General features: G+C 41.6%; 1 protein-coding gene across 4 annotated transcripts in view; it reads right to left on the minus strand.

The window, feature by feature from the left end:
• The window catches only part of LOC118371320 (A-kinase anchor protein SPHKAP-like), a 169,213-nt gene that overhangs the window by 32,657 nt on the left and 122,425 nt on the right, over positions 1-14,131 (minus strand). The gene's annotated exons all lie outside the window — the stretch shown is intronic.

Here is a 14,131-nt window from a genome sequence, read left to right on the forward strand (position 1 = left end):
AATATGAATTATTACCTAGCAGTCGATCGGTATAGTATAGCCAGTTTTTTTAAACCAAGCTAGGCTTGGCGCCATTCTAAAAGCGTAGCTACTGTTAGCTAACTATCTAGCTAATGATTTTAGCTCAGTTTGACAGAATGGACATACAGTACAAAACGTAGGTACTTGAAGCGGCTAAAGCGGCTAAATTCCTATTTTTGTATTACCACAGTTGAATAAACGTGTGTTAATTCGAGACCAAATGTTTTGTAATGTTACCTTGGCAATTAGCTAACATTAGCTAACAGTTGGCTAACACTAACAGGATAACTTAGCGACAGCAGTTAGCTAACGTTACCTAGCTAGCTAGCTAATAGCTAATGTTAACGCTTCGAAGTCACCGACTGCGTCATTGCATCAGTGCTGCATAACATTCTGCGCATCTACGCAACTATACTGAATTCAGGTATCTCAAAACTTTTTATTTTTGACACAACTGCTGACAGTTACAGGGACTTAAACACAAAATGCTGCTTGGAGACAAGTGTCCACGATAGTTGGATTGCCAGGTCAGTTTAGTAGTGAGCTTGTGCTAGATATGGCTACTTAGCTAGTTAGCTAACCTAACTAGCTAGCTTGCTAACCTAGCCAATGGGTGTGTGTGTGTGTGTGTGTGTGTGTGTGTGTGTGTGTGTGTGTGTGTGTGTGTGTGTGTGTGTGTGTGTGTGTGTGTGTGTGTGTGTGTGTGTGTGTGTGTGTGTGTGTGTGTGTGTGTGTGAGTGAAAGAGAAATAGTAATATAAATAATGCTAGTTACTACCCCTGATAACTTGGCCAAATAATCATATCTGAAAGACTGTGAGTGTGTACGTGAGATAAATAGTAATAGAAATGATGGTAGATACTACCACTGATAATTTGGTCAGATAACAGTGTGTGTACAGTAGGTGACATGTTCATGATAGCTACCGTATCTAATAACTATAGTTATGGTATTGGTTAGGCTTATCATATTCATGTCTATGTATAAGAAGACTGTAGGAGGAAGTGGAGACGACTCAGGGACAGGTATCAGAGAGAGAGAAGGGCAGAGAAAAAGAAGAAGAGGTCTGGGTCAGCAATTTCAGAGACAATACAGCTGGTGGGGTTTCGGCCACATTCTTTCATTTCTGGAACCATTTATTGTGCCTAGGGCAACGAGTGGCAATTTTACAGCCAGACCCTCTACTACATCATCCACAAGTGTGGGCACCACCGGTGCATCAAGACCCTCTACATCATCTACAAGTGCGGTCATAGCCTCCACAGGTGCAGCGAGACCCTCTACAAAGTCTACATCCTCCACGAGTATGACCACCACCGGTGCATCAAGACCCTCTACAACGTCTACATCATCCACGAGTATGACCACCACCGGTGCATCAAGACCCTCTACACCGTCTACATCCTCCACGAGTATGACCACCACCGGTGCATCAAGACCCTCTACACCGTCTACATCCTCCACGAGTATGACCACCACCGGTGCATCAAGACCCTCTACAACGTCTACATCCTCCACGAGTATGACCACCACCGGTGCATCAAGACCCTCTACACCGTCTACATCATCCACGAGTATGACCACCACCGGTGCATCAAGACCCTCTACAACGTCTACATCATCCACGAGTATGACCACCACCGGTGCATCAAGACCCTCTACAACGTCTACATCCTCCACGAGTATGACCACCACCGGTGCATCAAGACCCTCTACAACAGGGGTGTCAAACTCAAATACCCAGTGGGCCAAAATGTAAAACCTGAACAAAGTCACGGGCCAACATTGAACAAATTAACCTTTTAATATGGACCCAAACAAGTTTTGCTTTAACATTGAATATGGAACAAGCATCGCTTATTACCATACAATATATCATTTAATAGTGGAGACATGCAAAATCGAATTTCAAATGAAAATGGCATTCAATGGCATTCATTTATTAAATAAATAAAATGTAAATAAAAATTGTATGCCTCTTTTCTATTTGCAGCCTTCTGATTTAAATACCAAAATCAACTTTTTCCACTGGCTAATAATTTTACAAATAAAATGATAATAAATCAATCAACCATTCAAGCCCATGCCTTGTAGCAAGAAAAAGTGCACAAAGAAAACGTTAATTATTGCACACTGGTCTAATCTGATGTGCCCAAGCCAGATACCTGGCATCTCTTCTTGGATGCTAGTTCATCAATGTCAGGCCTCAAGCTCTGAGCTGAAGAAATCCTCAGTATCGAGCGAAGATGTTCATCAGTCAGACGTCTCCTGTGAGTTGTTTTGGTCATCTTCATCGAGGAGAAAAGTTGCTCGCATAGATAAGTGCTGCCGAACATGGAGAGCATCTGAGCAGCTTGGGTGCGGAGCTGAGGCATTGTGTCAGGGATGAACCGTGGAAACTGTGCGGCGCCCACAGCATCATACTTTGACTTCAGCGTGTCGTTGCACTGGAGTTCAATCAGCTCCATTTGGATGTTGGTTGGTGCATTTTCCACATCAACTGCGAAGGGATTACTAAGCAGTTCAAACTTGCATTTCTGGGCATCGAAGTCAGCAAATCGCCGGCTAAACTCAGCGGCGAGAACACTGAGTTTTTCAGCAAACTGTGCGCATGGGAACACGGCGGTAGAGATCTGCGCTTTTATGGATTGGCAGCAGGGAAAATGGCAAGGGTTTCCTTGCAGCATCTGATTCTCCCACAGGCACAGTTTAGTTTTGAAGGCCCTCACTGCAGCGTACATGTCTGTGATGATGCGCCCCCGCCCCTGAAGCTGCAGGTTCAGCGCATCGAGATGGCTCGCGATGTCACAGAGAAAGGCCAGCTCACACAGGAACTTTTGCTCCCGGAGCTCTGCTGTATCCTTCCCTTTGGTTTCCAGGAATTGACATATTTCCTCACGCAGCTCGAAACATCTGTTCAGTACTTTTCCTCTGCTTAGCCATCTCACCTCTGTGTGATACGGCACGTCTGCGTATTCCGAACCACACTCCTCCAGAAAAGATTTAAACTGGCGGTGATTTAGACCTTTGGCTCTTATAAAGTTAACTACCTGTGTTGCTGTGGTCATAACATGTTCCATCTTTAGGGCTTTGGCACACAGTGCTTCCTGATGTATGATGCAGTGGTAAACAGTTAGCTCACCTGCACAGTTCTCTTCCCACATCTTCTCCCGAACCATGCCCACCATCTGTCGTTAATCCAACGAGTTTATCCCACGGCAGCTTTATTTCAGTTACACATTTGGAAACCTCCTCAAAGATTTCCTTTCCTGTGGTTGTGCCATGCATTGATTTGAATCCTAATAGCTCCTCCGTAACACACAGATTTGAGTCCACTCCACGGATGAAGACTGACAGCTGAGCAGTATCAGATGCGTCGCAGCTCTCATCCACAGCGAGGGAGAACGCAACAAAAATTTTTCCCTTTTCCATCAGCTGGTCATACAGATTGGTGGCAAGATCACATGTGCGATCAGCTACTGTGTTCCTGCTCAGGCTCACGTTTGAAAATGTTTGTTTTTTCTCTGGGCATACGAGGTCACAAACCTTCATCATGCACTTTTTCATGAACTCTCCCTCATTAAAGGGCCGGGATTTTGCGATCTCTGCTGCCACTATATAACTAGCCTTTACAGCAGCCTCGCTTTGTGATGTGGCTTTTTTAAACATATTCTGTTGTGAAACCAAACTTCTTTTCATCTCCTCTACTTTCTGGCTCCTTTGAGTCATGTCCAGGTCCTTGTATTTGTCATGGTGTTTTGTTTCATAGTGTCGTCTAATGTTGTACTCCTTACTTACAGCCACGTTGACTCCACAAACAAGACAAACAGGTTTGTCTTTTACATATGTAAACAGATATTCTGCCTCCCACTTGTCCAGAAAGCTCCTGTTTTCTGCCTTTCTTTTCGCCATTTTTGGGAAGGGTTAGCTCGCTGACAGTTGTAGCGTCTATGTTGCTATGACTACTGTCACAGAGGAGAGAGCGTTTCTGGGTCCTGTCCTGATTGGCGCGCGAAAACAGCAGAGCATTATGGGATTCGTAGTATTAGTGGTGAATGCGCTGTATAATACCGGCGGGCCAGCTCTAGTAGTAATTTGGTATTTTCTCGCGGGCCAAATATAATTACCCCGTGGGCCAAATTTGGCCCACGGGCCAGAGTTTGACACCCATGCTCTACAACGTCTACATCCTCCACGAGTATGACCACCACCGGTGCATCAAGACCCTACAACGTCTACATCCTCCACGAGTATGACCACCACCGGTGCATCAAGACCCTCTACAACGTCTACATCATCCACGAGTATGACCACCACGGGTGCAGCCATGGAAGATGAGGAAACGGAGGAAGCACCTCTGGATCTAGGACCACCTGAGATTATTATGAACCTCACGATTTGAATGAACCTCAATATGAACCTCACGGCAGCCCAACTTGATGTTCACAGGAAGGAGGATGAAGAAGACTCTCTTTGCCATGAGCCTGGTGCCAACCCTGAGGAGGCTGCCTCAGCAAAGAAAAGCAGCAGTCAAGTTTAAAATGTATCAGCTGCTTTTCAAAGCCGAGTTCAATGGTACATTTCTCTTCTCCACAACACAGGTAGTGTCATAAGTATTGTGACAGTGAAATAAAGTAGGTCATTTTTACAGTATACTCATGTAGGCTAATTGGTATTTCAGATCAAAGGATTAATATGAGGCAAATATATAGCTGTTGGTTCTGGGTTAGAAAATATCCAAAAAACAACAGTTTGCTGTCTAAATATTTGTCTGTCATATTCATCTTTTGATCTGAAATGCAAATTCCACGAGTAAACAGCAAGAATTACTAACTTTACCACACTGTTCCAATATTTATGCAACTAACTACACTATACAAGCATTATTTAGTTAACATAAATCTCACTTTTTATGGTGTTATATTATGTAATGCTTGTATGTGTTGTTTTTCTCTTCTCTTCTAGAGATGGAGTCAATTTAGCTGACCAGCTCACAGGAAGAGGAGGAGTTGTCTAGTTGTTATTTTTACCTCCCTCATTGTACCTTTCCTTTTACACATATCAGTTCCGTTTAAATTCAGTCAATTCGTAAAGTAATTTGTTTCTAAAGTCTTAGGATAGCATTCATTATTTGTGTTTTTACAGAATTGAAACTCACACACCGGAGAATTGTTGGTCTCTTAAAAGACTAAAGGTGAATATTTTTAATTTAACTAGGCAAGTCAGTTTAGAACAAATTCTTATTTACAATGACAGCGTAACAGGGAACAGAGGGTTAACTGCCCCGTTTTTACCTTGTCAGCTCAGGGATTCGATACAGCAACCTTTCAGTTACTGGCCCAACACTTTGACCACTAGGCTACCTGCCACCCTGCATCAATCACGTTCAGGCTACCTGCCGTGTCCTTGACATCCAGGGGCCATTTGTTAATTTAGCTGTGTTATGGCTACACATTCCATTCTTTTTTTAGAGACAGTCACACACACACACACACACACACACACACACACACACACACACACACACACACACACACACACACACACACACACACACACACACACACACACACACACACACACACACTCACACACACACACACACACACACACACACACACACACACACACACACACACACACACACACACACACACACACACACACACACACACACACACACACACACACCTCCTCCACTCCTCTCTGTACCTCAGATCTCCAGTGCCCTGTCCTCTCTCTCTTTATGGCCATGTCTGAAGTTCCCCAACTAAGTCTTGGCTTTATCAGTAGTCCCTGTATCTGTCTGCAGTTGTGCCAAAAATGTGTGCTCTTGTTGTTCTCTTACAGATTACAGGCTTCACATAAATTGTAGTATTTTTACACGCACATACCTGAAAGCACACACACACCTCTTTCAACAGGTGTTTTGTTTTTGTAACATTTTTACAACACACATACCTGTCATGTTCTTTCCTGTACTTGAATACTTATTCAATTCTAAGGTCTTCATAGTCTTTCATTTCTTTATTAATATCTCATTTAGACTTAATCTGCTTATTTCTTCCCTACACCTTTGCAGATTTAAGACAGGAAAGTTGAAAAATAAAATAAATCGTTAAAATAGTTAATAAGTGCAGCACAGTAAAGCAAGGAGAAAGCAATGAATATGTTGTTCGGTTGAAGGGATTTTATGTAACCATTGCAAGATTAGCTAGATGTTTATCGCAATCTCATATGCTGAAATCCATACGCGATATGCAAATGTAGTGCATGCAACCATTAGTGTGAATATCAATATTGTGTCCTGCGTTGTTCATTAGGCTCATTTTTATTAGAATGTATTGAAGTTGACGTAGTTGTGTTTATATAGGCGGTGTTCGGGTAGTGCTGACTAGGCTGCTGGCTGTACAAGTGAAATACAAAGATGAGAAGAAGTTCATTTTTTCACAAGAGCCATTGACTTTCAATTACTTTTTGGAAGGAGGTGAGTGATTGCCACAATTGCAATTGTTTACAGAAACCCTAACAGCGATCCAAATGTTGTGTAATGTCTTTCAATTAGTCAAGAAATGTATCCTGCCTACCAGGGACTTAAACGTTTATGATGAATCTGGGTCTAAAGTAGTTGAAGTGTTTCAGTATCTTCTTCGGAGACCAGACCTCAGTGTGCTAAAAATGTGTTTACCCAATGAAACAAGTTCTGATGGCGAGTTATTTCTCTACATACAGAGATATGATCAATGTATTCGTTCATACAATCCCAGCTAGCACAAATGTGGCCAACATCTGCCCAGAGTCCGGCAGGCCAGATCTAATCCTGCTGGCCCAGGTCTGGCACCCGGATCCAGACGGATTTGTGGTGTTTGCAGTGATGGTACAGTAAAGGACGGGCCACCCCGTCCCCCAAAGCCTGCGGGGGGCACCGCTGAGACATTTAAATGCCAAACAGACTTTTGGGAGGGGGAGTTTGCCAGGGGTCCAAGATTTTGAGGGATGGAGTCACACATCACGCATTCTGTGGCATGTCACAAATCACATCAGAACCCATTAATTGTATGTCTTATCTCAACATCCCACATATAATTGTAGGTTAATGATTTCATAGCAGATTATTTGCGCCTGACATTTAAAGCCTGCTAAATGGGGTTTAGAGTATGACTAACAACCAAATTGTAAAGAAACAGATATGCAATTTGATTGTATTATCCCTGTAGCATTGTTGAGAACCGAGCTTTCATTTATTCATGTACCGGGCAGATTCTGTTAACTCTCCTGCAAGCTGCTCCGTGGATGTTGGTGGTTCATTAGACTCTGACGACTCTTTTACCCTGTGTAACGGTTTTCCTTCTCTTCTGAGGAGGAGTATGAAGGATCGGACCAATATGCAGCGTGGTAAGTGTTCGTCATATTATTTAATAGCACTGAACACTAAAATACAAAGTAACAAAAATAACAACCAAAACAGTTCCATGTGGTAACTAAAACAAAGACAGAAAACAACTACCCACCAATCATAGTGGGAAAACAGGCTGCCTAAGTATGGTTCTCAATCAGAGACAACGATAAACAGCTGCCTCTGATTGGGAACCATACCAGGCCAAACACAGAAATACAAAAACATAGAACAACACATAGAATGCCCACCCCAACTCACGCCCTGACCAAACTAAAATAGAGACAGAAAAAAGGCTGAGAGCAGAGGAAGATAGTCCAGCCAAAGTAAGCCTTTCATTATTTTCTAGGATTGTCTTTTAATAACTAAAAACTTTATTGATCTTCCTGAGGTTCCATCTTTGTGATGTTGGGTTGGTTTACTCCCGGAGATTTACTTAGTGTATGTAGGATTTTTCCAGTCCTGCTCTAATCGACTTAAATAATCTTGATAGATCCTAATGTGCAGTTTAGTGACATAGCCAGGTGATGGAGCAGGGCTGAAACCAACGCTTGCACAGTAGCTCTCCAGGAGGATGGCTGGCTACCACTGAGCTCTTTCTCAATTTGTCAATCCTTGGCTCCTCATATCCTCTTCTCACCGTTCTCAAAACCAACTACAGAACAATTAATTAGGAGAGGAACATTAGGTCTTATTATCGAATGGGATTTCAGAAGGAGGTGAGGAATCAATAAAACATATTTTGATAAAGACTCCTGGTGTACTAGGGTCTGTGTATGCTGTGCTTTTTGTTGGATGATTGAGGACATTTTCCAGAGCAAAGCTGGAGATGAAAGGATCATGAATGAGTATGCTTGGACAAAATGCTTGGCTGACCGCAGCAAGCGTGATATGATCACGATATTGGTTCAAATATGACAGAGGATCATGGGTAAACCATGACGGTTTTTTACGCATTAAGATCAATGTTTTGCATTCAATGTATTATTGCCAATCTAGTATTTTTTCTTTTTGGAGGGGTTCAGAACAACGACGTGAAGGAAGCATATGCAAGAGGAATAGTTTCCTTGTTCCCGTAGCTCGCTGACCCCAAAAGCAAGACGGACGATATGAGTTCAAAATAAACCTGGGTACCAATTCACTCCCTATCACTTCCCCTTAGCCCTAACCATTTGATGTTTGCAGGGTTGAAGGGTGTGGATAGATGTAAGCAGTGTAGTCGTGGAGTTTTCACCTTATGGATCTGCACACATTGATAGGGTTATAGGGCCAAGGGGAAGTGATGTAAGACCATTTTTTTTAATGGTTTTGCTGTTTTGAAGGCACATTCTGCCAATAGTGAAACTGTCCCTGCAACATCACTAAATGTTCAAATGATAAACACAGCATAACGTTTCAAGTTGTAAAGCTGTCTAACATAGCACTGATGTTGTTCACATCCTCGGTCACTTGTAATTGAAGATTACATTTATTAGGCTTTGTGTATGTGAAGGTGACTGAGGAGCATTAAACATTACACAGTCCCTGCAACTGTTCAACTTTTCTTCCAGATTCTAACCAGTGACAAATTAGCTTCAGTCTTTTATTTGTGTGTGTATATGGTTTGTGCTCGCTCGGGTGCAGGCATGCCAGAGTGTAAGCATGTGAATGTGTGTTCACAAGGGAGTGAGACTTGTTTTTTATGGGGTTTTCTCACAATTCAGTGTAATGGGGTTTGGTTGGACTGTTTATACCAGTGTTGTGTGTTTGGTTGGAGGTGGACCAGCTGCTGACAGAGACCCCTTCACGGACAAAGACTGGCTGAGGGAAGAAGGGCAGTGTGGTAAGGTCATCATGCTGATGATACACACGTCTGATGAAGCAACTGTAAAAGACAAGATGAAGCTGACCTCAACCTACTGTCAAAAAACGTCCATGACTCACAGAACTCCTCTGACATACTCCGTGTTTCACAGATCCTGGACATACCAGGTATGGTTTGAATGAAATGGACTCACATTCATAGCATGCATGTGTGAGAACGTTTGAATGACTTGTTGATGCATTGTTTTTTTCCAAAGCATGACCATGTCTCAGGGTGATCATTGCCAGAGCTATTACCCTTCAAAGGCGACAGGATCATGTCTTAGAAATCTGGTAGCTGAGATTTCTTGTTGTCTTAGTGTGTCTTGTCTGTAGATTGAGCAATATTTTGGACTGATGTTTGGTGATGCAAATTCCTGAATTTATTTATGTAACTAGGCAAGTCAATTAAGCACAAATTCTTATTTTCAAACCCTAACTCAGACAACGCTGGGCCAATTGTGAGCTTCCCTATGGGACTCCCAATCACAGCTGGTTGTGATTCAGCCTGGAATTGAACCAGAGTCTGTAGTGACTGTAGAGTCTGTAGGGACCCAAGTGACCTACTGTCTTCAAACAGTAGGCCATCCTGCACAGCCAAATTATTGGTGTTTCCAAAATTCTTACATTTAAGAATAATGGAGGCCACTGAGTTATTAGGGACCTTCAATGCTGCAGAAATGGTTTGGTACCCTTCCCCAGATCTGTGCCTCGACAGAATTCTGTCTCGGAGCACTACGGACAATTCCTTCAACCTCATGGCTTGGTTTTTGCTCTGACATGCATTGTCAACTGTGGGACCTTATATACACAGGTGTGTGCCTTTCCAAATCATGTCCAATCAATTGAATGTTCCACAGTTGGACTCCAATCAAGTTGTAGAAAGATCTCAAGGATGATCAATGGAAACAGGATGCACCTGAGCTCAATTTTGAGTCTCATAGCAAACTTGTGTAAATAGGGTATACATTTGCAAAAATGTCTAAAAACCTGTTTTCGCTTTGTTATTTTGGGGTATTGTGTGTAGATTGCTGAGAAAATAGATTTTTATTTAATCTGTTTTAGAATAAGGCTGTAAACAAAAGGTGGAAAAAGTCAAGGGGTCTGACTGAATACTTTCCAAAGGCTTTTTTTTCTGATAGGCTGAGATGAGGTCACGCAAACTCAAACTCACGCAAACTTCAAAGTCAAACGCATTATTAGCAAAGAGATCTGCTACGACTCTTGTCATCAGTTAGACAGCCAAGATCATGGATGGTTAAAAAACAGAAAGAGCACATTCTACATTGTCACCTTACTGAAAACAATCTATTTGATTGGCGGCTAAAACCATGATTTGGTCCAACAGTCAGGGTATGGTAGGTTAGGTTACTTTCTAAATGTAATCTGTTACAGTTACTAGTTACATATACAAAATTGTAATCAATAATATAACTTTTGGATTACCCAAACTCAGTAAAGTAATCTGATTATATTCAATTACTTTTAGATTACCTTCCCCTTGAGAGGGATTAGAAGAAGACAAAAATGTATGTTACCAATTGAACGACATCTATTGCAGGATGAATCAATGTGTGTCATCATAGTGGTCTCTGACTTGTGGTCAGACTCGCTCAGGTGGAACAAACTTAAACTTGCGCCTTTTTTCAATGCTGATTTGAATGTCATTGAGAACAGAGTAGATTTTCTTCCATAAACATATTTATTTGAAAGTAATCGTCTAGTTTTTCTAAAGTATCTGTAATCTGATTACAATAGTTTTGCTGGTCACATAATGGATTATAGTTAATCTGTTACTCCACAACCCTGCCAACAGTAATGTGCATTATCTTCATAATTCCTGTAATGAGTGTCTGCCCTGCCCCGTGCCGTCGCTGGGGCATGTTGCTGTGATGAGCGAGACACTTTCCTCTCCCCCCATGCGCACAAATGCGCTCGAGAGAAAAAAGTGTTCTGATCATAAAACATTTAAAAATGCAATTGCGGGAAAAACAGCTTTGGAAGCTTTGTCCCCTCCCTTCTCCCTGTCGAAGAGAGAAGACTCTAAGCTTTCTGTAGCTACTTTTAAATGTTTTATTTCTTAACTCTCAATATTCAGCTCAATAGAAACTATTTTACAACCAAGATATCTGATATGGCTTTGAGATATTTAGCGGGGTGCGCACTAACTGCGCACCTGCCATTGTGAGGGCATAGGCCTATAGGTCTCATGGGAATGTTGCGCTCCTAATATTTTTTAAATTGGGAGCACCTGTGCTACCAATTGTATTTTATTTTATTCAACTTCTTCAGGATTGGTGGGTCCCCTGCGGGATGGTTAAGCTAACATAGGCTAATCTGATTAGCATGAGGTTGTAAGCAACAAGAACATTTCCCATGACATAGACATATCTGATATTGTCAGAAAGCTTAAATGATTGTTAATCTAACTGCACTGCCCAATTTACAGTAGCTATTACAGTGAAAGAATACCATGCTATTGCTTGAGGAGAGTGCACAGTTTTGAACATGAAAAGTTATTAATAAACAAATTAGGCACATTTGGACAGTCTTTATACACCATTTTGAACAGAAATGCAGTGGTTCATTGTATCAGTCTGAAATTTTGCACATACACTGCTGCCAGCTAGTGGCCAAAATCTAAATTGCACCTGGGCTGGAATAATACATTATGGCCTTTCTCTTGCATTTAAAAGATGAAGGTACCAAAAAAAAAAAGGGTTGTTTTTTTGTATGAACTTTTACCAGATCTACATTCCTTTCACATTTCCACAAACAAAAGTGTTTATTTTCAAATGGTAACAAGAATATGCATATCCTTGCTTCAGGGCCTGAGCTACAGGCAGTTCGATTTGGTTATGTCATTTTTGGCGAAAATTGAAAGGGCCGATCCCTGACAATGAATGACGTTAGTCTGGAGCACTGTAAAAGTAATTAACAATTAGGGTAGGTGTTGATTCAGGGGAACACATATGACCAGTGGCGACCCGTCATTCAGGTTTGGGCCACCTGCATTGAGCCCAGCATTATTTGCAAAAATAAAATACAAAAATAGGCTTGCCTGTTTTGCATGTTATTTTAGCATTGATATCTGTCACATATCAGTTTGCAAATCATTAAAAAAAATGAATCAATTAATTAATAAAGCTTCATACAAACATGGTCTCTTTTTTGTTTTCTTGAGTAAGGCAGCTCCAAAATGCAGGAGTTTCAGCCTATCTCAGTGCTTTCTGTGGTGGTGGGGCAAGCCAGCAGAAAATACAGAGCGTTGTACCATGATTGGCTCAGTGTTCTGTCACTCATGGGGACATAACGTCATCACCAAGTCTAAGGTTAGATCTCTAAAATTCTATCCCCTTGGGTGCTGCCATAGAGTTCCAATAGAAGTGCCCATCCAAGAAGGCTCAAGGTCATTGTCCACAGATAAAATGACGTCAAATCACGTTATATCTACAGTAGCATTGATTGGACTGATCATGTCAACATCATACTTTCTATCTTAGCTAGCAGTCATCATGATTAATCAAGACGACGATCTACTGGCAAATCATTTTTAATCCTTGTCATATGAAGAGAAATAATGAAGAGAAATTATAGATAAAACATATCGGTGCTCATCGACCATTGGACATAAACATTACACAACAAGTTGGAAATAGCAAATTCAACAATGAGTGACTAACTGCAATCATTGCAAAGCGATCATTAGCCTGCTATTCAGTGGAGTAGCTGTGGGGGTCCCAAGTCTAAGATTTAAGGGTCTCTTTTCCAAGCTTAAAATTATAAACATTTAAAATTGTCCATGCTGTCAATGAAGAATGACTTGTGCTGCGCGCAAAACAACTTAACTCCGAACTGCAGAATCTGACTTTAGTGAGTTCAAGACAACTGGAAACTCTGGAAAAACAAGCTCCGACTGGAAAAATATGTTCAGAATGTAAATCAGAATGTAAATATGAGAACTCGGGTCTCTTTGTAGAGCTACGACCTGAAGAACACTGATGTCATCATGATTCAAGCTTTTTTTTTCTAGAGTTCCCAGTTGTCTTGAAAGCACCATAAATCCAGAGAATGCCAGACTTTGACGTTAAAGGAACGCCGCTCCACCTTCCTGTTCAAGTGAGCACAGCACAACAAGGTGAGTCCAAACATGTCTTGTATGCTGCTGCATAAATGATGTGATATGTATACTGTAGCTAAGAAAGTAGCCCATGTGCCTCACCCTAATAATTTGGTCTATTTTCACCTCTTAATTTCGCCAACTGTTCTGACTTGGTGGTGCACATGTGGCCTATAACCTGTTTTTGAGAAATGTAATCATCGATTTTTGTAAGAGCTCTCATTGTCTGCTTATATGCCCCCTTTATTTATCCTACAGTTCTGACTTGGTGTACAGGGAGAACACTGTAAGAACTGCCCATGTTCTGAATTCTGTCACTGTACATTTCAAAAGTGCTGAACAAATAGTTATATTGACTAGTCCGTCCTAGCTCGCTCATTATTGTCTTAATCAAAATTACGGATTGCCTCTTATCCGCTTGTCGTCCCCTTATGCCATAGTTTGTACATCTCAATTGTCAGTAGAAACCACATTTGTTTAAGCAAGTCAGCCAGATCAGCTATGTTTTTTAAAGGTAGTAAATGAGGCTGAATTAACTGTTTCGCTGCCAGACAAGGCTCCGCTGATAGCCAGGTGTAGCAGTGGTATAGCGCAATGAATGTATTGTCTAGTGTTGTGTAGTGGCTTTGCTGGCATGCATCCCACATGATTTTTTTTGCTCCACCACGATTTACATGCTAAAATCGCCAGGGCATATGACAGGCACTAATTTACAACATTGCCTAAGTCGTTAGCTTGGCTTTTATAATGTA

Source organism: Oncorhynchus keta, chromosome 18, assembly GCF_023373465.1.
Source record: "Oncorhynchus keta strain PuntledgeMale-10-30-2019 chromosome 18, Oket_V2, whole genome shotgun sequence".
NCBI classification, from domain to species: Eukaryota; Metazoa; Chordata; class Actinopteri; order Salmoniformes; family Salmonidae; genus Oncorhynchus; species Oncorhynchus keta.